The sequence below is a fragment of the Streptopelia decaocto genome (genome assembly GCF_964273445.1).
Source record: "Streptopelia decaocto genome assembly, chromosome: 11".
NCBI lineage: Eukaryota > Metazoa > Chordata > Aves > Columbiformes > Columbidae > Streptopelia > Streptopelia decaocto.
The window spans coordinates 20,200,443-20,225,011 of NC_138666.1; positions in this window are offsets into that span (position 1 = coordinate 20,200,443).

Below are 24,569 nucleotides of genomic sequence, written 5' to 3' on the forward strand. Positions count from 1 at the left end.
GCGCATATTAATCTGAAAACTCTACAGAAGCAGAAAAATAATGTTAATTAAGGGAAGAAAATACAGTGATTAATGTTATGTATCTGAGCTGTCCTGACAACATCCTGCAACGTGCACACTGCATTTTTGTCTGTTTTAGCTCAGTAAAATTATAGCTGCTTTTCTCCCTTCTGCTCTGCATTAAGTCATTTCAGCGGTGAGGAATGGTTGCAGTGGCAGCATGAAAAAATAAGTGGATTTTATGTGCTATCTCTTTCTTAAAGGCAACCGTCAGTACATGGTGAGCAGGGCACCATCCTGACGTGGTGCTTTGATGGGTAACTGTGAAGGTTGAGATGGTCTTTATTAAAAGTTACGAACTTCAGTAAATCTTAAACAAATCTGTGATTTAACGTCTAGGAGTGAGAGATGGCACAGACTCATTAATTTTGGGTGATGAACTGCGCTGCATGCAGTGGGCCGAGCGCCACGCTCTGCGCTTCTTCAGGGTAAACACTAAAATACGAGAACTGCTTCAAATAACTGATGGGGTCTTTAGTAACAGAAGGTTCCTGGCTCAGATGACCTGGAAAGGTTGGTTAGTGCAGAGGGGGCTGGCGCGGCGCCCCCCGGCCCTGGCAGCGCTCTGCGGGGGGGCACTGGCGGTGCGGGGAGGGGGCTGCAGAGTGAAGCCAATTCTAAGCGGCAGCTTCTCCCCGCACCGTGCGCTCGGTGGCACCGATGGAAACAGCTCCGGGAGGTGCGAGGGGACCCGGCTGCAAAGGCTTTGCGGGGCAGCAGGAAGGAGAGACACATACAATAAAGCTGGATGGGGGCTGATGACTGCGGCGCAGATGAGGAGGGAGCTCGGAGCGCTGGACCCCCCCGGCAGGACCTCTGGTACCCTGTCCGTCTATCTCTGGAGCGGGTAAAGCGCTTGTCCACATGGTGAGGATGTTTTAGACGTGAGGAGAGCTGTGCAACGAAAGGTGGTGGTGAGCACAACATACTATAAATCAAAAGCCCAGATGAGCTGTGTAAGAGCACATAAGGATCCTACATTATCTCCAACCTTCAATTATCTGAGTCAATCTGGTCCAACCTGCTTATCTTCTAAGCGTTACTCACCAGGCTCTGGCAGGAGGAGGTGTCAGTGAATACGGGACAGGTTTGGAGTCAACACCTTCGCCAGCGGAACTGGCAGGAGCTGCAGCTTAATCGTGGGCAGAAATGGAGGGATGGGGTGGCTCCCCCTTCCCAGCCTGCCCCTCCGTAACAGACCCGGCTGAGGACGCCTCCCGCCGAGCCAAGGGCAGCCAGCTCCTCCAGCCTCTCCCCTCCCGCTCCCCAAGCCAGCAGCCCGGCCCAGCTCTGGGTAACCACGGCAGCTCTGATTTTGGTGGCAGAGCTTGGCTGCTGGAGCCGCCTTCTCAACTGTGGAGATAGAGCAGCATCCGTCAGAAAATCTATGTGAAAACAGCACCAGTGCCAGCAAATGGAAACTGTAGCTTTCTAATCGGCTCCATTTGATTTGGTTTGATATACTTCTCCTTTTTTCTCCCGCTGTTGGCCAATGTGTTATTCTTCCACAGAAATGAAAACAACCTGCAATTTACTGGGTTGCTTTACAGAGTCTTGGTGCAAAGACACGTCCTAATGACATCTAATATCTTTCAGTATCATTAATTGTCTTTATCTAGCAAGGGATGGAAAGTCTTATAGCCCATTTTTCCCCTCCTACTCCATCAGAATTAGCTCACAGTGACGGGAGCGCCGGGCAAACTCGGTTCAGATTTGTCTCCATCCGGAGTCTGGGTCCTCCAGAAACTCTAATCCTTAACTAAAAGGAAATGATAAAAATACCCATGAAATTAATTTTTACACCTGCAGTTGGAATTAATAATGGCAACCCGACTGGCATCCTATTTCAGCTCCCTTGAGGTGACTAACAGTCCTGGTCATTAATGTAATCCCAACCACCAGAGGAATTCACTGTCTGAGGGATCTACCATGAAAAACAAATGATCCCCAGAGCTATGCCTGCACAATGGAAAATGGCTTTAGTCATGTATTAGTCATTTTATCACAAGATTGTATTTTTGCACTGGGAGGTTTGCGCTCTGATATTAAAAGAGAACAGAAGAGAACAGCGGCATTTGACTTGGTAATTTGCACACAGGGCTTGATTATGTTTGAGCTTCCTCACCTTAGAAGGATGTGTGTAAATTACTAAGAGCAATAAACAAGGTCTTTAACTGTGAGGCTTTCGCATGCAAAGTTCACGTGCATTTATTACTGTCTGTGCTTAGCATCAGTCCTGCATATATCTGTGGCTGATGCGTGCACTCATCTAGATAAGGGAGCGGTCTATTGCTAAAATGCTGCTTGAATTTTCCCCCGATTCTGCTTTTCTCCCTTAATTGCAAGGGATGAAATGTGTCAAGTGTCTGCTTCACTCAACTGGGAATCACGGCACTGCCACCGCAATTTCCAAGCCTTCAAAGGTGACATGCGGCTCCCGAACTATAAAGCTAAGTGACTGCACGGCGGCTCTGAACTGCCTTCAAAAGGCATTTGCTTCCAGCAGTGGAGCAGCATTAGTACTTCAAGCAGGGCACCGAATAGGTGTGCGCTTGAATCCTTTTGCAGAACCATCTTTCAGAAGGAATTTCTCTAATTATATTTACCTAATCCTGCCCTAATGGCCACAAGTTATATGCTCTGAGTGTCTGAAATGCAACTACCAATTTCAGCTTTATTCTCCTCTGCTCTCAAGACTGCACTGGCTCATGAAAAGCAAGAAGACCTTGCCCGGGCCCGAGGAGCCACACATGCTGGCTGTGAAAACATTCCTACAGCTACTTGTATGCGTAACAAAAAGAAAGTGGTCTGGTACCTCTTTTAAATGTAAAACCTGAGATGTTTTTTAAGGCAACACACACCTCTCACACAGTCACTGCGTTCATTGTTCTGGGAAAACAGTAATAACAGCAATAACATCACAGTGCTCCTGGAGGGGTCTTTCCATACCTGAAGTTGTTTAGCTCCATATTTACTACGTGGTACAAAGGGGCTTAAAGGTCTTTAGCAATGGAGGATCTTCCTTTGCCCAGCACGGGAGTCAGACAGAGAGAGGGAGCTGGAGATACAGACTTGTCTCCCTGCAATTTGCACAGAGATTTCAGCCACAGCTTTTTTGTCTCCCTTTAGAGCATTTCCTAGGATCAGTTACTGTGAGTGCAGCTTGCATTATTCCCTGTGGAGCAGGAGACAGCTAGGGCAGTTTCTCTCTTTATTCCTTCTGTCCCCTCTACAGATTTACACCTTTTATAGCTGTTAAGTTAACTACCGAAGTGCTCAGAGGCTGGCCTCGCGTAGCGGCAGGCCAGCCTCTCTGCTGTTAGTTTAGCCCCAGCAGGTTTAGATTCCGTCCCCTGCAGTCTCTTCTAACAGGGATTTATTTTTTTATCTGCCTGAAATTCCAGGTTCAGGCTCAGGTTGATTCCCACAGCACTTGGCTATGTCCTTTTGCAAGCGATGATCCAAAACGAAGGGCTGGGAGCTGGTAACGAGGGGTGATACACCACGAGGTTTCTACAGTGTTCCAGGCCACTCCAGTAGCCTGCTATTGGTAAACCTGCCCTTGCAAATTTAAAGGCAAGACACCCATCACGCCACATGATTGTGCAAGTACAGCTGGGAACGCACGGCTGCCTGTAGCTGATGGGCACTGTTACAGTGAAGAAGCAGGATACCAACACCTTCAAGCCACCAAAACAACACAGGCCAGTGCAAACAGGTAACGCTGATCTCCACCAAGCTCGTGTAGTGCCCCGAGTGGTGTGGGTCAAGCTATCGCACGTGAACCCTGACGTCTGGTCACCCCACCGCTGCACAACATTCCTGCAATTGGAAAAAATATGCACTACCATCTCAACTCCCTCCAGGAGCTGCCAGCTGCGGAGGTTAATTTTTAACCTTCTTTTCATTTTCCAGGGCTGAGGCAGACGAGTAAACACTTCACACCAAGCCTCAGCTGGGCAAGCTGCTGTTGGATCGGCGGAGGTGACAGGTCCTGAGGGCCCGTCCTTTTATTTTCCTGGAACACCCTTCTCCACAGAGGATTCTTCTGCGCTCACAGAAACTTGATTCTGATTGCTGGCCAGAAACGCAGCCCCAATTCCTGCCGTGCCTGTTCGCAGCAAAGCTGCAGTCACCATAGCAGAGTAGAGCTGCTACAAGATTTCCTCTGCAACAAAAGTTGTTCAGTTTTAGGCTTGTCTCTGAAAGACAGCTTAACTTCACATACACAGCTATCTGGAACTTGATCTTGGGGTCAGAAGTACAAGCACGTAAAGAGTCTGCATAAGCAGGAATGCCTCGCAACCCCCCTCGTTATCTTCCCTGTCACCTGCTTTTAACAATACTCAGGTTTGGAGACAATTATCCTCCCTCTTTAGACTTGGGTGGCAGCTGGCAGGGTTAGAAGGAGGGCTTCCAGTCAGGAGCATTACTTCCTTCATCATTTTCAACATTAAAATGTGTTTCAAACCTCACATGGTTTAATTTCCTGAAGTGTAGTCCTGCAAACCCAGGCTGGGAACATGAAAGCCAGGAGCCCCTATCATTGCCACCCAGACTGACAGTCTGATGGCTGGAACTTAGGAGACAACTCTCTTTTATTAGTTAGCAGATAACTATTTATTGATGCTACCAAGGAATCTCATATCAGTTAGAGCTGAATAAAACCAGAGCGAGTTTTTCAGCATTTGACCCTTCATTTGGGAATTTCAACTAATAACTCTCTGTCCTTCCTTTGCTTCACAAGTCCCCTAACTAATATACTGGGATATGTGAAAATATTGCCGTGACTCATAACCAGAGCTGTAATGTCCACATCCAAGCTTCTTCTGAGGTTTGGAGTGGTTAGGACAAGGGCAAAATCACAAAAATGAAGACGAGGCATGGGAGACTTGCTCTGAGGAGGGAAAGCCCACAGCGCATCAATGCTCCTCAGCATTAGCAGCTAGGTAGTAGTAAATAGACACAACAGAAGTGCTTGGTACATCAGTCTTTCTAGTTAGGAGCAATTGTCATTACCAAATCCATAGAATAGAAAATAATATTGCAATATACAGTATCCTGGAAAGAGGTAGCTCTTGGTCTTACTAGGAAACCCAGCAGAACACTCAGGGATGGGACATCAGTCAGGTGAGCAGGCTGCACGGTAAAACTAAGACTAAAAGAATGGTAACTTTGCTTAGGTATTCTTTCCTCACAGTTCACACTGGCAATTAACTGCATATTTCTGGAAAATATAAGAGCTGGTTAGAAGGAAACAGTTGTTGTCCGATTCCCTTTGTCTTTCAATCCTACATAAGGCCACGGAAGTTCAATGAAGCTTTTCCATTAGGACATAATACAGAATGTCCTATGTCTCTCCTGTATGGCACAAGGACAACACAGACTTTACTTTCACGTAGGACTTTGTGGTAAATGCAACATCTGTAATGCAGAACAACTAAAGCCATTCCAACCACAGCTGAGCTTGGCTTGTTTATGAACAGTGCGCAGTGAATGTTGTATCAAGACTGTGATGATCTGACGGTTTTAGGAATAAACCTTTCAAGGAAGAGAAGACATTAATACAAAATTGAGGTGCCACAGAAAAGGCCAGATGTTCAACTTTTAGGTCTTTATAGGGCATGCAAATTTTTTTCTCATGACTGAATGTGCATATTACCCATTGATGTGATCGCTTATGCATCCAGCTCAGCATCTGAATAGGCAAATAACTTCTGCAGCAGCCATACTCAGACTTTAATGCAAGATTCATTCTTTTTGAAAATCCATCCCCTAGAACACAATAGTAAATCATGCACGATGAAGTGATACGAAGAGAAACGCTGCACCCTTCTTCTGAGATCTTTATTTCTTTTCTCTGGAAAAATGCCTCCACCTTCTTGCTGAAAGTCACAATTCTTATTTCTTCCTATTCACACTGTGTTACTGCTCAGTGGCTCACATCACTGACTGAGCTCCATTATGCTAAATCCTACAATGCCCAAAGAGCTAAATATAAAGCAGGAGACAACAGATACGAAAATAGACGTGGACCGCAAGGTAACCGTGAGCCACGGCAACACCCTGCGCTAGATCTGCCTTCCGAGACACCGCTGGGGTGAGTCAGGACGTGACAGGGGATCACAAGGGGTGAAGAGTTAGTGGTGGTTCTCCCATCACCGCATCACCACCACTGAAACAATTATCCTGCTTTCTGTTAGATGACACGGCGGCTTTCACGTAACCTGTGACTAAATGACATGCAAAAATGGGGGTTCTAATCGCTAATGATGAAATTACTTGTCCTTCTTTTTCTTTTTTTCTCTTAGCAAAGGTAAGACAAGTCTCCCAGAAGAGCCAGTTCTCAGCTCTGCCATGGCATCCTGCCTTGCCTATCGTCTCGGGCAGATCCAACAGCTATTGAGCTATTGGGTTCCTCACTCCTTTCCTTTCCAACCATGTGATGTTTATAGTTATTGGACTTGAATGAATAGAGCAAATTGAATTATGGACGAAATTAATATAATATAATATAATATAATATAATATAATATAATATAATATAATATAATATAATATAATATAATATAATATAATATAATATAATATAATATAATATAATATGCTTTACATTTGTATATCAGCTTGTTAGCAGGCAGTTCCAACCTTAACAAGAACTGCTTAGAAACCCTTCTCCAGGCATCAGCATCTGTAAGTCTGTTCTGTACAGAAATATGCTTTCCATTCATATTATGACCCACTGTATTTAGCTGTTCTCTCATACACAACGACAAATGTATGTAAGAAAAGATACGTAGGAAAGCAAACCAGCCATGATTATCAGTCTCTAAAATTAATGCTTATGCAGGAAGACAAAATACTATTCTCCTTGCTAGGAAAACCCGAGCTGTATTACACACACAAATAGCATGCCTGTAGTTTTGGTGCCATAAAGCATAAATCAGAACGTAGCCCTCTGCACTGAACTGCTGTGCCACACTCCCCGAGGTCCCACCTTTCATGGGCAGCGATGGGCAGAGCTGGGGGGGGCGAGCAGGGCCCCTCTCCGTCCCCGCCACCCCGCGGCGCTTCTGCCAGCAGCAAACTGGGCACCAGCTGCGATGGAACCCGAACGCAGCTTCTCAGGTGATGTCAAGGCAATGCCCCTTTTCTCTTTTATACAGGGCTACAGGAATTCTAGACCCTTGTCAGATCTGTGATCCCCAGTGCAGAAGGGAAAAGGATTTTTAATGAAAACCAGCTTCAGTTGTGAATATTTAATACAGCGCCCAAGCGGTAACAGGATGATAAAGTTTTGATAGGCCTGGTATTGGCTTTTATTTTTTTAAGGGGAAACTCCTCTCTCACTAACGGAAAAAGCATTTTTAATGCCAACATCAATATAAAGTGCTGCTGGGACTTTTATATCATTTCAATATCAGGCCTGTGTTCAAGGAGCAAAAATAAATGCAGTGTTCACAACTACTTGATATTATAGCTGAATAGCTTTCAACAAGCTCTTACCATGTTTTTATGCACAAAGTATGATTTGGAGATTGGGGATGGAAAATGAGGGAACTGGAGGGGAAGCTTTCTGTTAATTTATAGACACTAGCTGAAATGTTTAAGAGCAATTTTAGCAGGGTCAGAACATGGTGCACAGATCGGGCTATTCTGCAAATAGCAGAATTTCTTATTTTTTCCTGCTTCTTTTTTTGGGCAGCATCAATAAATTTGTTTGATGCACTTTAAATGTTTAATTAAAACATTATGTTAGCACATTTACTGTAAGTGATAAAAACACTTTGGAGGTGGTCTTAAAGCAATCGGTGGCTCTGAAATTGCTAGACATGCACTAGTAAATCAGATACAAAGTCCATAAATTGGAAAGATTCTCTTTCAGGCCTGTGCCATTTCACAGATATTAAAGCTGCTTAATTTAATTCCTCAGTAATGTGGAATGTGTACAGCAGCTGATGTGACTTCTTCAGACTGATTGTTTAAGGTCATAGAAACTCAGGTCTGCAGAGCACAGGATAGAAATTCCCTCTTATATTAATACTGTTTATAATTCAGTTCTCCTTCAATCCCTTAATCAGAGAAGAAATGTTTGTGTGATGTTGCTATAAAATAAGTAGGAATTGTAATGAGTATTTGAAAATGTAGAAAAAATATACACTACGTTACAGCTACCGGTACCAACTGCCTCCTCTTTTTAAGCAGGTTTGCTCTACTTAAAAGGAAAACTTGTTTTTATGCAAAGCAGTCACTTTTATATATGGAATGCGACTCTATTTTGTAAAGTACAAAGGAAAAGTCAAAGCTACTGTAAACTGTTCCTTGCGAACGACTTTGTTCCTCAGCAAGTAACACCACCCCACATTTCCCAGACGAAATCTATACCCAGCTGAAGTCAATGGGAGTTCTGCTGCTTCCTCCCATTAGAAGGGCTCATGCTTTTAGGAATTGCACAGGTAGCATGTTCGGGAATATGCAAGGGACAGCATCTGCTGCTCCTCTGCTGGTTTAATACCAGCATTCAAAACACTACCGTAATAAAAGGTTCAGAACAAATTATTACAATTGGCTTTTTTGCCTACGTTGGAAGTCTTTACTGAATCAAATTAATACAGAATATAAAGATCAGAATTAGATTTCACTAAGATGAGTAAATAACGGATCTTTCTTCTTCAGCTAGGAAAGTAGATTTTCTTGAGAAATCTCTGAGTCAGCATTCCTTGCAAGATGAACCTTTTTCCCTTTCCCCCGACAATGCCAATAGCCGAGAAGTCAATGATTTCCAAGGATGTCACGGATAATTTGCGATAGGAAAGGTAAAAGTTCACTCATTGTGGTATGTACATAACCTATTTTAGTCATCTTTAACAATATGTAACACAAAACTCTTAGCATGGAAAACTCAACTAAATGTCATGTCCCCTACTCATAAAAAAGCCACGTGACAAGTTTGGCCCAGGATGCCGGAGAACTGGCTCCGTTAGAGGGGTGACTGTGGAGCACAGGGGCTCTGCTGCAGAGCCCTGGGCGGCTGGTGTCTCGACACGCGGTTTCCAGGGCACGATGCTGCTCTCTGCTCTGTGCTCTCTGCAGCGAGCAGCGCCGCGCAGTCCTGACTCCTGCCTGAGATCAACGCCAGGCGCGGGATGGAGCAGCGGCGCACAACACATGCTGACACTGGGGATGTCCAAGAAGCGTGTTGGTGAGAACGATACTGTTGTCTTCAGTGTGTTTTTAATTCATATCTGCCCTCTTTCCTGATGAAACCACGTTTTTACCACCAGCATGAGGTAGAGTGGAGTTTTATCTGTCATGCATCAACAGAGTTATCAGCACGTTCTAATTACGCTGTGTTGTGAGAAGCAGCAAGAGCACAGCTGGATTTTTCCGATTCCAGATCGGAGGTGTCTGTGGGGCAGACATTTAAGAAAATAACTAGATCCTGAGGCTCATTAGACCATGTAGCACTTAAACTAGGGTTGAATTTGTCTCATGAACTCTGTCCTGTGCGGTCAAACTCCAACAGCATGTCCGCCTGCCCTACTATTAATCACTTTTTGGATTAAGAGACAAAATCACCTCTCCAACATTCTTAGGCAAATTTTTTCTTCATAAACAAACAAAGAAATCAAAACTATTTGTCTTAACTTGTTGATTTGTCCAAGTTATCTCATCCCAGATCTAATGACTGTCCCAAAATACTAAGAGGAAAAATTCTGTGTAACAGCTGCACCTCTTTTAAAGCTATTCTTCTCTTCAGCTTCGTGTTGAACTGCTTGCAGTCTTCAAGGGTTAAAAAGAGTAGCAAAGAAGTAAAGCCTGGGCAATCTCATCCATCTCCACCTGACCTATTTCAGATTCTCGTAACTGTCAAAAGGAACAGAGAAACCAACTGTTGCCATACATGGTGAGGCCTTCATTAACCAACTCTGACAAAACCCTGTCAAGCAGCAAAGGCATTTTCAGCAGAAATTAATAATGTGTACTGGAGTCATTCTCAGAGGAAATTAACTGGGTGCACTGGAGTAATTTATGCCACCATTTCTGAAAGGAAGAACACTCGATTCCATATATATCATAGAGAGTACTCATTACAAAAAATAAAGAGAGAGATTTTGGCCAGAGAAGCCCTTCCAACCCCAACCATTCTGTGAAAAACACAAAAACATTTGGTTTCAAATATCAGGCCAACCAGCCTTTCCAAGTACCTGCATTGGACAAATACCATAAGGTGTGTTCACAAGTCAAGAACATGATTCCTAGCTACAATGAATTTTTATAATATAAACAAGGGCTTAATGCCTATAAACTCGTCATAGGTTAAAATACTCTCCTTAAGCATTTGTATTCCTATATAACTGAGCAGATCAGTCCTCAAGGAAAACTCAAGGCCTTCAGGATTTTTTTCTCTTCTCTTTTTTTTTTTTTTTTTTTTTGTGGAAAACTACATTTTTAAACACTTTTGGTATTTCATAATATAGTTTGTGACAGGGCTATTTCACCATTCACTAACGTGGGCTGCGGTGTCATCACAAAGTCCCTAACACCGTGTCAGTGTGAGTCGATGGAGAAGACATCAAGATGTCAACATATTCCGAAAGGGGAAAGAATGTCAGTGCAAGTCTACAGAGCCGCGGTGGCATGTGAAGAGGAAGCAAAATGAAGTTATATCTGTGATTGTACGACACCGCCAGACAAAGACATGATCAACCCAGAAGCCTTTTAAGCAGCATGTGCAGGGTTCAAAGAGGAAGCAAACAGGTCATTCAGATATTTTCAAGTATGAAGGACACTTTAGCTCTAAATCAGTCTTCTGCACTAAAATACCTCATCTATAACCAGAGGCCTCACAGTAACAAGAGTAGGTGATTGGAAAAAGAAACAGTAGTGTGTGTTAAATGAGAGGACAGCCGGCCAGCCGACGGGGATGTGCACTGACCTCCTGAGCGCTCTCCTCATGCAGAGGAAGGTCTCAGAGGCTCCTCCTGCCTTTCCCTGGTCAGTGCAGGGTGCAGTACCCTCCTGAAGGCGTTACACAGCCTGTGGGCAGCTGAGAACAGCAGCCAGGCATGCGAAGGGGAGAGTCTGCTCCTGTAACCAAAAGGCCACACGTGCCGCAGCATCAGTACGCAAACCATGCTTGTGGTGCACGGTGGTACCCGCTGATTTCATGGAGCTGGTCTGAGCTCACTAGAGGCAGGCCCAAAGATCATTTATATTTAAGCAACCGGCCAAAGCCCTCAGGGAGGCACATCTCCACCAGTCCCTGCAAGTGTCTGTCTGTCCTCACCAGCCCCGGTTTGTACAACACTCGGTCCTGCAGCTCCCTCCCCACGTGCCGCCTCTGCTCCCAGCTGCGCTGAACGCCGGCCAGTGCTGTGGACGCAGCGGCTCCCATAGCCCGCTCCCCGCACACCCTTGGAAAGGACACCCCACCACTTCAGAACTGCAGCTCTGCAGTGTTAAGTTACATCTTTTTAGCCCAGACATCTGGAATGTATCATTCCAGGGCCAGATCGGAGCAGTATCTTCATTTTATGCTGTCTGCAGGAAGGAGGAGGGCAGAGGCTTCACGTTACTGCAGCACAGATGAGCTCTAATTATTTTTTGCATTATTAGTGGACAATGTTACTGTGTGGTCCACCAAAGCCCTTTCTGATCCTCAGTAAAGAAGTTCCTCTATCAACATTTGTTGTATCAGAGCAAAACTGAGGTGGATGAACACTAATACATCCTTACTCTTACTTGAATGGGACCAGGTTTCCAGCAGTATTTCCATATTTTACCCATGTTAGACTCTTTTCTTCAAGAGTTCTTGAAGGTCAATTGTCTAAAGTGATTGAAACAACTAAAATCCTAAAATTCAGAAGGCTTTAGGCCAGGACAGTATTTAAAAGCATCTAGGTGCCACACGACCACCGGTAGTGCCAATACTTGCTAAACTAAGGCGGTCTCTGCCCTCCTCCCAGTTGAAAAACGGAGCCCTGGAGGTCCAACCACACTACTGGGTGTTGTGGAAATAAGAATAAAGACACTACAGTAAGTCTTAGAGCATTAATTTACCAGCATAAAACAGAAAACAACCCCAAGTTCAGCACAGCAAAACAAATGAAAGATGCAATTGTTCTGCCTTGGGGTGGTGGTTGGGTGTTTTTTCCCCTCCCTTTTGCTCCTTTGTGTGCTCTGTCTTTCTAACGGGGGGATTTTCATCGTGCCCGGGGTGAGGTCAGCGTGTGGTCCCCTGGGCACGTCGCTGTGGCTGCTGCGGAGCGGGTGCAGCTCCACCAGGGCTCCCAGCCGCGCAGAAGGGACTCATTTGGCCTTGTGTATTTTGAATAAATTGTTAACTCTTCTCGGCATGAAGAAGTGATTATTGAAAAGTTTGCCTCCACATACAAATGCAAATGACAGTCGAAGAACACGTGAATGTTAATCTTCCAAACCAAGTACGTAGACAAATGCTAGTCATTAGAAACATTTCCGTGCATTTATATTAGGCTGTCCTCTAAAAGACTTTTCAGACAAATATGTCATCAAGATATTCAAAACCATGTAATCTTATCCAAAGTTTCATCTATCAACAGTACAGTTTTCATCTCTCGCAGCTGTGTGTCAGAATGTGCAGGCAGATTAGCCAGCTGATAGCGAGGGGGGAGGGGAAAGAGGGGCTCTGTCATCATCAAGAAATGCTGCTGGGGAGAAGAGAGACTCGCTGCTCATTTTTCTAAACATCTCCCCAAGAACCCTTTCAATGCGGGGAAGCGGGGGAGATTTGCAAAGACTTCAACTTTCTGCCAGGAGCTGGTGCTGACCTGCTCAAAGCCTCCTCCCTGCAGAGCCCAATCCTCACTAAAACAAACCAAACACCCAACCCACAACATCCTGAGCACAACTGCGTATCTGATGGCCGCGGCAAAGCGTCCCCTTCCACTGCAGATTAAGTCACCAGATTTCTTGTGCCCTCGTGGGCCCGGAAAGAAAAAGATAAAAGCGCAAATCTGGGTGGTTTTGAATTCCTGCTGCCCCCTTCACCTTCCTCAAAGGGAAAATGCCCACGCGGGTCCCTTCTCCAGCCAGAGGGATCCCCGGGGGAGGGCGGAAAACAACAAAATACCTCAACACTTCTCAGCAAGTAAATTCTGTGACTCTGTTGTTTCAAGGGGAGAGATGAATGATGACATATATGGGCTTCTGATAAAGATGCAAAGAGAGAGGGCTAAAACATGCAGTAAAGCACTGTGAAATGAGTCCTCAATATGAGATTCAATACGCTGCAGTTGTTGTCTATGAGACAATGTCTTTGAATCCATGCATATGAATCCATGCATAATCTTTGAGTGTATTCATTTTTAAATACATTTCAGCATTACTGCGGAGCTGCAGTTTGACAGCACTTGGAGACAATTTTTTTAAGCTTGGGGAGAGTGGGAAAGATTTTTCCAAACCATAGAAGAGCATTTAGGACTGAACATCATCTGAAACAGGCATGAGCTCTTGTGGGTATCTTTGAATCTCAGTGTTTAGTGACACAAACTGAGTGCCTTGATTTTCAAAGTCGCAAATCAAACTTGTGCTGGCCATGCAGAATATTCAACATCTCTGAATATCACCTGTCCCAACAAACCCAACTTCCGTTTTGGCAGCTCGCTTTTCTTGTGTGCTTCTGGCATGAAGATGCCAACAAGGACAGTGCTTAACTACCTGCCAGGGTAGTATTTCGGCAGAAAGGAGGCTGTTTTGGTAGAAAATCATACAACATGGACACCTCCCAGCACCACGGACTGAGGCAGCTGATGTTCATGTCCATGGGGATCATGGTATGAGTCACCTAAGCCTCAACTGAGGGAGGCAAAGCTCCGTATCTTGCTCATATTCCTCTGAGCTTATCTGGTTCCCTAACTTCAATACCAAATCAGTCTTCTTAATGGGAGCTTAACCTATTTCCGGAACTTTTCCCTCCACCTTGGAGATGTGTTTTGACTGAAAAAAGGGTACAGAGAAACAGCCTTTCAGAGTCAACATGGAGATGTCCTGCTGGTGGGGGGGCACAAGGAGAAGTTAGTTGTCCACTAACACACAACCTTTAAATGCAAAAGCAAAATTTAACGTGCCTGGAAAAGGAGCTTCAAGATGGTATTTCTTAAATCTTCATTTGACAATCTTATTTTAAACTCAAAAGCATTTTTTAAAGCTTTTTATACACTCATGTTTTAGTCCCTTGCTTGGAAAAGTACCTTTGTGTCCACTGAAGAGAAACGGATAAGAAGTGAGGAGCAGGGTGGGAAGCAGAAGACACGTTATTTGATGAAACAAGACGTTGCTCCCAGCCCAGGGCTCGCTGCCCCCCGGCAAAGCCCAGCCTTGCCGCTCGCTGCCCCCCGGCAAAGTCCAGCCTTGCCGCTCGCTGCCCCCCGGCAAAGCCCAGCCTTGCCGCTCGCTGCCCCCCGGCAAAGCCCAGCCTTGCCGCTCGCTGCCCCCCGGCAAAGCCCAGCCTTGCCGCTCGCTGCCCCCCGGCAAAGCCCAGCCTTGCCGCTCGCTGCCTGGCACACACGCCTGCCAGCAGGGTCCACCGGGTCAAAACTCTGCCTCCCAGAGCGCCCTGAGCTAGTGCCTACCTAGAGGAGCCACTGCAGCCTCTTGGCAAATAACCCACATTGGGAAAGCAGCCTGCGTGCCCAAGTATTTCTTTGCTAGTTGGATGGTAATGGCTCTAGAGCAGTTCTTATGGTCTTCTGGGGACAGCGTGCAACTTGTGCTGCTCCACAGAGTTTGTACACCAGATGAGGTATTAATCTGGTTAGCTAAAATACTACGGCCTCTCCACAAGTCATTAATGTTGGCTGCAGTGCTGTATGCTGTTAACACGTGTACTTCAGGGCTGATCAGTCAGTGCCATCCCACATAATAGATATTTAGCCCAGAAAGCTCTGCAGACCTTTCCCAACCCCGCTCTTTGCTGGCTGTGCTGCCAGACCAGCAGAAACTGGTGTGACCATGGGACCATGAGAGGAGGCTTTGGAGTTGCGACTTCAGTAAGCAAAGGAGGAGGAAAGCGACCTGCCAAAACAAGCATGGGTGGTGTGGCTTTGAGAAGACAGGGGCATCAAGCAGCAGGGAGCAGAGCTTGCTGGAGTGGTTTTTAAAGATGGTTTAGGAAACTGGCTTTGATTTTAACAGCTGGCTCTACCAACAGAGACCAAACTGCCTTCGGCACAGCCCTGTCCTTTTCTTCGCCTACACACCACCACAAGCCACAAAGCACTCACCAAGACTGTATAACAAACTTAACTTCAAAAGGCCAAAAGCCACAAAAAGCATAATGTCCCACAAGAAGGGAGCGGGAACATAAAGAGAGGTAGTAGCAGTGATTTCCCCAGATGTCTTTCTACAAAAAGAGAGAAATGGGCCGCCAGGAGACTTTGTTACACTTCCACATCTTCTCTCAGTTCCCAGAGCCTCTCCAGCTCCCCATGAGTGTTCCCAGCTTCAACCGGTGGTCACAGCATTGCAACGTGGACTCAAAGCGCTAATGCAGAAGATTTGGCTTCTAGTGGGTACTGGGGATCTCTTTTTATCCCCACCAGAGCAGTCTGACAGGATCAAGCAAACAACAGAAGGCAGCAGTGCTGGGCTCCCCATGGCTACAGCCATCTCCAGCCCGTCCAGCTCTGAGGGACATCAACAGAACCTGTGAGGACCCTGCTAAGGCTGCTGTTTCCTCTCTCGGTCTTGCCATCAAGCTTTTTTTCTCAGAATGGCTGGAGTCAAGGATGTGGTCTTGGCCTTATCTTTAAATCTCCTGGCTTTTGTCAGTGATCATGTCACACAGGCGATGCTATTCGCCCAGCTGTGCTGATAGCAACACGGAGATTTTGTTGCTGCCTATGGGGGCTTATTGGAAAAATCTGTTTGCAGAACACGATGTGATTTCTGGGTGCACAGCCCTGGCCTGCGCTCTGCCTTCAGGAGTGCTCACAGCCCCCCCTCACAGCAGAAAGGAGCGCAAAGGCTGTTCTGCAAGGGAAGGACGTGTTCCCCCACGAGCAGTTTCACTGCACTAGGAGAGTGTCACTGGCACTGCATCTTCAATTTGCACGTTGCAAGCATAAGCAAAACAGCTTCCTCCTAACTCGTACCAGACTGCAGTTCATGGAGATGGATTTACCATTGGCTGGTTCCACTGCAGAGCCCAGATTAAAAACAAAACAGAAAAAAACCCCAGCGCTGTGCGTAATCAGAGATGTGAACACTAACCCAGAAGCTGCGCGTCCCACACTAGACAAGCCAAGTCCTACAGAGATAACAAAAGTTCAATAACTTCTTCAGCAGATAGAGCTCTTGATTACTGCGAACTATCTGCTTCAAAGAGTTGCAGCCTTGCCAGTGGGGATTCATTCACCCTTTCTTGAGCCAGGAAGCCACCTCGGATGCTGCACTGTGGGCTGGGAAGCCTCCAAACACCTTCAGGAACCCGTGAAGGTGCTTTTGTCCTAGAGAGGACGTCTCTTAAGACATGAGGAACTCATCCTCCTTTCAGAAGTTGTTTTTTTTCAGGCCAACAGAGGTATCTGAAGACCTGGAGAAAGATGACATTGCCAGATGGCATGGCCCAGGGAGGGGACGACACGAGAGCTGCAGGGGATGCACACACTGATTTCTCCAAAGACTTATAACCACAACGAAGAAAGAAATAGCTCTGCCACAAGAAAGTCTGATGAGAAAAGTCATTTACCACTGAAATGTAATTTAGAAAAATGTATTTAATACTAATTAACAACACAAGCTTCTAATTCCCACTTATCTAAACTGCTTGTAGATTACTTGCTTTTCACTTACCAACCTATCTACTGATTTCTACAAAAAAGTGAAAATACAGGTCAGGCTTTTTCTACCAGATTTAGTTATTTTACTACCAGGCAAATATGAGCCAGAATGGTTATCAAGAAAAATAAGTGGGGGTGGGGAGAGAATTGAGAAATCTTAGACATTGTATTAAAACAACAGTTTTTAGGGTGTTTGATTTACTATTCAACTGTGTGCAGCTGCTGCTGTGAGAAATAGGAAGCATGCCAAGGAAAAGAGACGGGGGAAAAATTAACGGGTGGGGGAGGTTTGCAGAATCAACTGGTTAATGAGATATGAAAATTTTTATGAGTAAGCCCCTGCTGAAAAGCACTTGTTTGTTTGAACCAGCTTACTGCTTACCCACTGGCACGGCAATTCGGGTACTCCCTCCAAAGGACTTAATGGGAAATTTAGAAAGCAGTTGGGTTTTTCAGGCACTGGTTTAGATGCTCTGTGCTTCCCACTCCTTATCTTGGAGCAGCCTCAAACCCGCCGGGGTGCCCGCGCGCTCCCTCCTCCCTGCCGCTGCAGTGCTCCGGGAACAGGGAGGGCAGCAAGTGACGCAGGTCCTGCAGCCACACAGGCAGAAAGCTCAGCAGGGTGAGCTAAGAGATGGGGGTTCAGATGCCTCCAGGCGGGGGACAGGAGGGAAGGTGCTCTCAGCACCCGGCCTCTCCCGGGCTGGTCCCACCTTCCCTCCAGCCCCCTGCAGAAGGGCTCTTCTTCCTCCACTTCTGGGAGAAGGATTTGGTGTTCGAATGTCCACGCGATATCCAAGTTTTCAAAGGGAAAGCTCTCTGCTTGGTCCAAAGAAAGACCCCGTAACTGTTTAAAAGGTCCCCTAAGGCTGCTTGGGCAGGCCCTGTCCTCACCCGTATGAATCCCGTGCCCGGGCACCCCGTGATTCCCAGACACTGTACCTGCCAACCTAAGCACCAGATTCAGGATTACTCAGCACCCTGAATTTAGGAGCTGCATTATTGCCTCTTAGTCTCTTTTGACAAAAATCTAAGCCCTGTTTTGTGGTCCAAGTGAGAAAATACTTTGGCTTCTTCAGAACAAGCCCTACTTGTTTGTAATAATTTCTTGGCTTATATTTTGCCCAGTTTCTTTTATGAAAAACCCAATCATGCTTACAAATGTCTTTGACGTTGCAACCCAATCATGCTTACAAATGTCTCTGAGATTGCTTGGTGTTTTTTACATGGCAAAGACTCAACAATTTTCAAGAAAAATAAATGTTGCAAATTCTCTAAAAACAAAACACAAACCCTGATGTGCAGAGCTTGAGTTTGTACCAAACCCTGGTCTGTGACATTCCCCACAAGGAGGAGGGACGTGGCCCCACCACAAGTCCCAGCTTTCATCTTGGTTTACTTATTGGTGAAACTTTTTAGCCTGAAAGCTCATTTTCACTTGATTGGTAAACTCCTCAAAACATTTTATTGTCATGTAGATTCAACCATATCTACAACTACTAGGCAGCTAATGGGCTTGGCCCCAGTCTACTCCTGATGATGTTAATGAAAGGTTATTTTCCAGAACCTGTTCAAATAACAAGCATTTAAGCTGAGGGATGACAGCAGCACGCAGGGCTCCTTTACAACCGCACACTTCGAGTGCCCCTGTTTGCCTTCACTGCGCAGTGAGAACACCCGTTGTGTCCCTGCTCCAGAAGGCCTCACTGGAGAATATTAGACTTGAGAAATCATTTAGTGGGATCTTATCTCACACACCTAATTGAGATGTCAGGCCTCTGCACTTAAGCTATAACTTGCAGACTAATTAAAGGCAACGACTTAGTGCTTACCTAGGGATTCAGGGAGATGGCATGATGGTGGTAAAGGGAAGATTGAACAGACTGAACGAGACGATGTCTTTATTTTCCTGGTGATGCCTGGTTTGAGGGAGTAATCCCACTTTAGCCCCAAACATAAGCCTTTTTGTTATTTAGAGGGATATAACCTAGAGGTGCCTTACAGACCTTTTCACCTGGCTTTGATGTCCTAACAGTTAGTAGCGTTAAGCTTGTCATCCTCCTGTTTTATCTTTGCCCAGATTGTTTCCAAGCAGATATCTGATTAGTGGGAAAGCCTCACTTTTCTTCAGGGAAAACTGCAAATGAAACAAATTAAGTCTTATATATGGCTTGCTTCCTTTTATTTGCACATGCATGTCATCTTCTAACTCAAAGTTCTAATCCTTGTGTTGAATAACAGAAGATGGGATGCTCCCACAGAACAGCAGATCTGAAGTGGCAAGTTAAAAGCTCAGGGGTCACTGCTGGGACAAGAGGGAGCAGGAGGCAGCTCTCCTGTCTGCTTGAAGATGATGATGATGCCTCCATTTCACACGGTGTGGAAGGAGGGAGGCAGATACTAAATATAAAAGGCAGAAGTTTATTTGACAGTGTTATGAGGAGGGTAACTGGAGGAAAACATTTGACACTGACATGCTGGAATGCTGTAAAAATTTAATTAGATGGGTACATTAGTCATAGTTGTATTAGGGGTTCATATACTACATGCAAAAATGCATGCTCCAGTACAAAAGGAATATTTAAGTCCTTCCTGTAAATACCATTTCCCTCATTATTGGGAAATGTGGTCTCAGCGGGACCATTGGCCATGTCACTGTATTTACAAAAGCACGGTTAGAATGAGATTAACAGCATTTATGGGAAGGGTTTTCCTACACAGAGAACGATGCCCATTATAAAAGGAAGGTCAGGCAGCCAAGTTGCAAGGAAGTAGGTGTATGTGGCTGCAAGCTGGTTTAATGTAGGGTTTACTTCTATGCTGTTAAACTGCCTTTAGTAGCCTCATGTTCCCTAAAACAAGGGCTATTGGTGAGCAGAGATGCATCGAAGCATGTCAAGAAGGCCTACTGCAATTTTGCCTGCCCTGGAAACTGTCGGGAAATGCTTATGGCTTCAAGGCTGCCCAAGAAAAGCTTGGCAGACTGGCTTGCTCAGGCTGGGGAGCTAAAAAGCATTTTCAGAACTGGGTCCTTAGAAGGTGTTCCCTTGGGACCAGGTTTATTTGAGAAGTTAATCTGAACCCAATGCAGATCACACCAGCTGAGGCTTCCCATAGCTCCCAGTATGGATCTGCATGACTATGATTACAAATTTCAATAACTTGTAAGATTGATGGCTGTTTATTTTTAAACTGCAACTATATCCAAAATCTTGAAGGGAGATGTCTAGATTTCAACAATCTTCTTCCACTTTGTGGTGAACCAGTAAACCAATTTAGCTCAAATATTTCCCATATGCTTGACATAGAGAACCAGGTTACGTGGGGCTGCTCCAGAGCCTGGAGAAACCAGAGTCTTTGCAGAAAAGCTTTGAACATGAAGATCAAGGTGGTAAGCCAGTTCCAAACCAAAGAATTGGTAAACCAGCTAGAAACCATAGCTGAAAGGATGTGCTCAGCTCTAATGCTGCATGCACACTGCTGTCTTCAAACTCTTCCCTACCTCATCGAATGCACTCATGACTTTCTTTGGAAAAAATGCATATTTGAAGTCATTTGCAGTGATTTCTTCACAGAAGTCCCTGTGGAAAAAGGAGTTCAGCCTATTTCCCTTACTTTTCTCTCCCTTCAGCTTTACTACATAGGGGAAAATAAGATAGCATTTTAATTTGAAAGTGTTCATTTAGTAGTAAATAAGCAAATAATTGGTCGTGTTTTATTTCAAACAGTGTTTCAGTTGTGGCACCATGTGTGACGCTCAAAAGTAATTATGAGATTGAGATGCCGGATAGGAAAAAGATATAAACAAAAGATGACTCAACCAAAATCAACTAATACTTTGTCTTAATCAGTGTTTAGATTGTTCTGATGAATTTGATATCAGTTCTGCAGAAAAGGAGAAGGCTCTACTTGTGATCAGTTCATTTCCCAGAATTCAGTGAATTTGCAAAGAGGATACTGTTGTCCATAATCACCTGTGAGCATATGGAAAAGGAAGATGCGCACCCTTGGACAAAGCCAATTGTGACCCTAGAAGAACACACCCATAAATACCAGGAACTCCTGTCAGGGGGCAGGGTGAGGTAGGGAAGAGGATGACCAGGATTATGTACATCAAATGATGAATAACAGCCTGTGCTTTTGACCAAAATGCTAAAATGTGGATAGACCTTCAGTCTAGTTTACTATTTACTCAAATTGGGAAAAAATGTGTCACACTAGAAAAGGAAGGAAAATTAAGTCCAAACCCTCAATTTGTATTTAAAAGACTCTTTTTTTTCTAAATCCCAAATAGAAATTCACCTCACAAAGATGCTTGCCCTTTATTGTCATGTTGGTTGTCTAAAATCAGTAGATCAATCAGACCAACTGAATTGCTCCATCGTAAAGCATAAACAGCCAAATGACCACGAATTGATTGCACGGCAGATACACACGCACACAATTTTTTTAAACAGGGAAAATACCCAAACCACCTCACTATAAAACATCAGTTGTTAAACTTCCCCAAAACTACTACAGGGAAAAGCAATTGGGGCTGTAGAGAGATTCTGCTGTGGCGAAGGTGTCAGCTGCTAATTGCAACTAATCTGGCATTAGTATGAGCATCTCAACAAACCTGAGGGATCTCTGGAGGAAAATGTTAGTGGGTAAAGCTCTCAAGATCTTTGATTCCAAGGACATATTTAACCATTGACACTGCTACGCTCAGCAAACGACAAAGTGGGGTTTTTATTTGTGTAACTTCAGAGAAGCAGCAAGACAGAAAAGGAAATTAAATAAAAAATATTCAGGATGAAAACCTGTAAAATTTTCAAATGGTAACCAATATTACACCGAACAATGGTCTTCAAAAGGAAGTGGGGAAAAAAACTCTGTTATGTGGGTCTTTTGAAACTGAATAGAACGAAAGCTCAAGAGCATCTTCCAGGGCCATTAGCACATTCATAAAGAGAGCTCAGCGTTCTGAGCGAGGTCCACAGCCGAATTTTAACATGGTAACATTATCAGAGATGAGAAATTGAGTTTAGACAGCACGCAGTAAATTAAACAAAAAAAACAGCAAAAAAAGAACAAAATGAGACTGTAGCGGTGTGGTTTGGATGGACGTAGGATGTATAACGGGTCACTTATTTTGGATTTAGTGCCCACAGGACACCACCTTGCCACACACACACTGCCTGCCTGAGCACACAGCTGCATGAAATCAAGGCCCTAACACGCAGTTCCTCAGTTTACCTGTTCGTGAATCATGTTGGCTCCCACTTATATACAATGCTGCAGTTCTTCGGTGACTTAAGAATTTAAGTCCCATTTGCAAAAGTCTAACAGACTCTTTTGAAAATTGGACTTATAATTAGTAAACTAGACAATTGGACTCTTAAGATCATTAGAAAGATATTAGGTAAAAAACTTCAAAGTCAATGGGATTTGTACACCTTAGCCACATAAGCTCCTCTGAAATTTTTCCTTCATGTCAATCTGCATTCAAATAATTCTTCTCACAGTTGGCTACAGCGTGTTTGTCATGACCACTGAGCATGATAAATCACATCTCAAAAATCCAGTCGAAATAGAAATTAAATAAATGTCTCCTTAAAGCATTCTATTTCCTAAGAGGTAAGAGAAAATGTGACTAAACCACGGGGAGGGGGGAAAAAAGCAGCTTGTTAAATCAGAGTGAAGTAGTTCCAGCTCATCCAAAGCCTGTTCCCCAGTGAGTGCTGTGACTAGCAGAGCCCAGGCAAAAGCAGATGTTGCATCCAGAGCCCTTGTTGTGGAATTCAACAGCTGGTGTGGTGAATTGTTTGAACTGGTCACTCGGGAAGGCAGTGCCAGCTTAGCTTATGGTAAGTTTGAACAGCCCAGTGTTTGAACAGTATATTCACCTCTTACTGGAATAAAAGGCTGTGTTTGTAACTAAGATGGCAAGTTGTACCCTATTAGGGTCTTTCGCAACTGACAGAGCATTTCTATTTTCAATAGAAAGGAAATTACTTGCCTGGGAAGAAGGATTATCTGGCAGCGTTTCTAGAGCTACGCTTCAAAGAGAAACTTGAAGCCATTCTCGTATAGTGTGCAGTTATTAATCACCAAAAGCAAGATTCTTATAACAAAGTAACCCAAACCAGTAGCACAAACCCAGTTCCTGTCCCTCGCTGAGCACATGAAACTCGGGGTCAACCCCCTTGCACTTATAGAAAGGCACCTGGCCCCGCTGCCCGAGGATCAGCCCCATCCTTGTATTTCAGAGCAGGAGCGGAGCGTTGCTGAAACCTTCCTGCAGCGCAAAACGCGAGCAGAGCCGAGGAGACTGCAGCAACTAAAACAGCATCAAAGGAAGCAGAGAAAAACGTTAGCTGCCCGGTGGTGGGAGCGGCAGAACAAACGGCTGTACTATGGGACTGTCACCCGAGCGAGACGATCAATGCCATTAAGACTGAGTCAATCTCTGTCTGTACAAGTATAGCAGTGCCCGAATGATGACAAATCTCTGGGTCCAAGGGGAGACATCATTCACCTTGTTGAAAAGTACGGAAGCGGCTGCTGTGATCAGTTTTGGCAAGCGCCTCTGGGTTGTACCTGGACCATTCCCACCAGGTGTCAGGTACTGAAGCGTGATGCCCTCCCACATCATGACACTACTCCCATGCCGAGAGCCCGAACTGCTGCGGACAGGCAGCGTTAACTGCTGCCATTTCACTAAAATGAACAATTATATACCTCCAACTTGAGCTGATTGTTTGAAGGATGTGAGAAGGAGCACACAAGAGATACTACCAATAAGGGATGAAGGCGGATTCTGGTGGTACCGTCAGTTCAGGACAGTGATGCTCAAGTGGCATATCTGCGGCTGGCGGGACTCTGAAGCAAACAACGTTTTTATGGTGGGAGGAATGCGGGGACTTTTCTTCAAGCCTGTTTAATAGCCCAGTCTGCAAACAATCTTCTCCTCTCTTGTTGCTGTTCTACCCTTGCCTCTCCTTCTTGGCATAGTGCCTTTTCTCCCCCGAGCAGCAGCTGTGCACACTTGAATAGTAAATCAAACACCCTAAAAACTGTTGTTCCAAAATCTTTTCAGATCCTTCTTTCCTCTATTTCTGTTCTCTTTTTCTTGCTAATGATTAAGGCAATTGGCTTTTTTTTTTTTTTTTTAAATCTGGTACGAAGTAATTTTGTGTCACAAACAACTTTATTTATCATGTCTATCAATGAAAGGACCTAGAGGTACATTTAGTTCATCTCCCACCAATGCATGAGTTGTTGAGAGGGGCAGTAGTGTAGGAAATACATGGTGGGACACTCCGTATTTTCTTTGAGAGCACGAGATCCCCGATCATCTTGTAAAAGGCCAAGGAAGATGGTAACAGGCTGTATTTCCAGGTGATAGATAGCAATATAAATACACTCCAGTCAGTGCTGATTTACACTAACCAGGGACCTGAGCCCAGCATCGTAAATGGGATTTGCTCCCCTGGTTTTGAGACTATTTCCACAACAGAAATGCCTAGAGGATTAATATTGTAGAGAGAGGGAAGAAGACAGAACAGCAAAATACCAGATAATTAGCACTGAGCAGTATATCATGTAAAGTTTAGGTTTACAGGACGTAACTTACTTGATAGAAATGCCTGACTCCTGCGCCAAATACCTGGCAGCTTAACTGTTCCTATATTTTGAAACTAT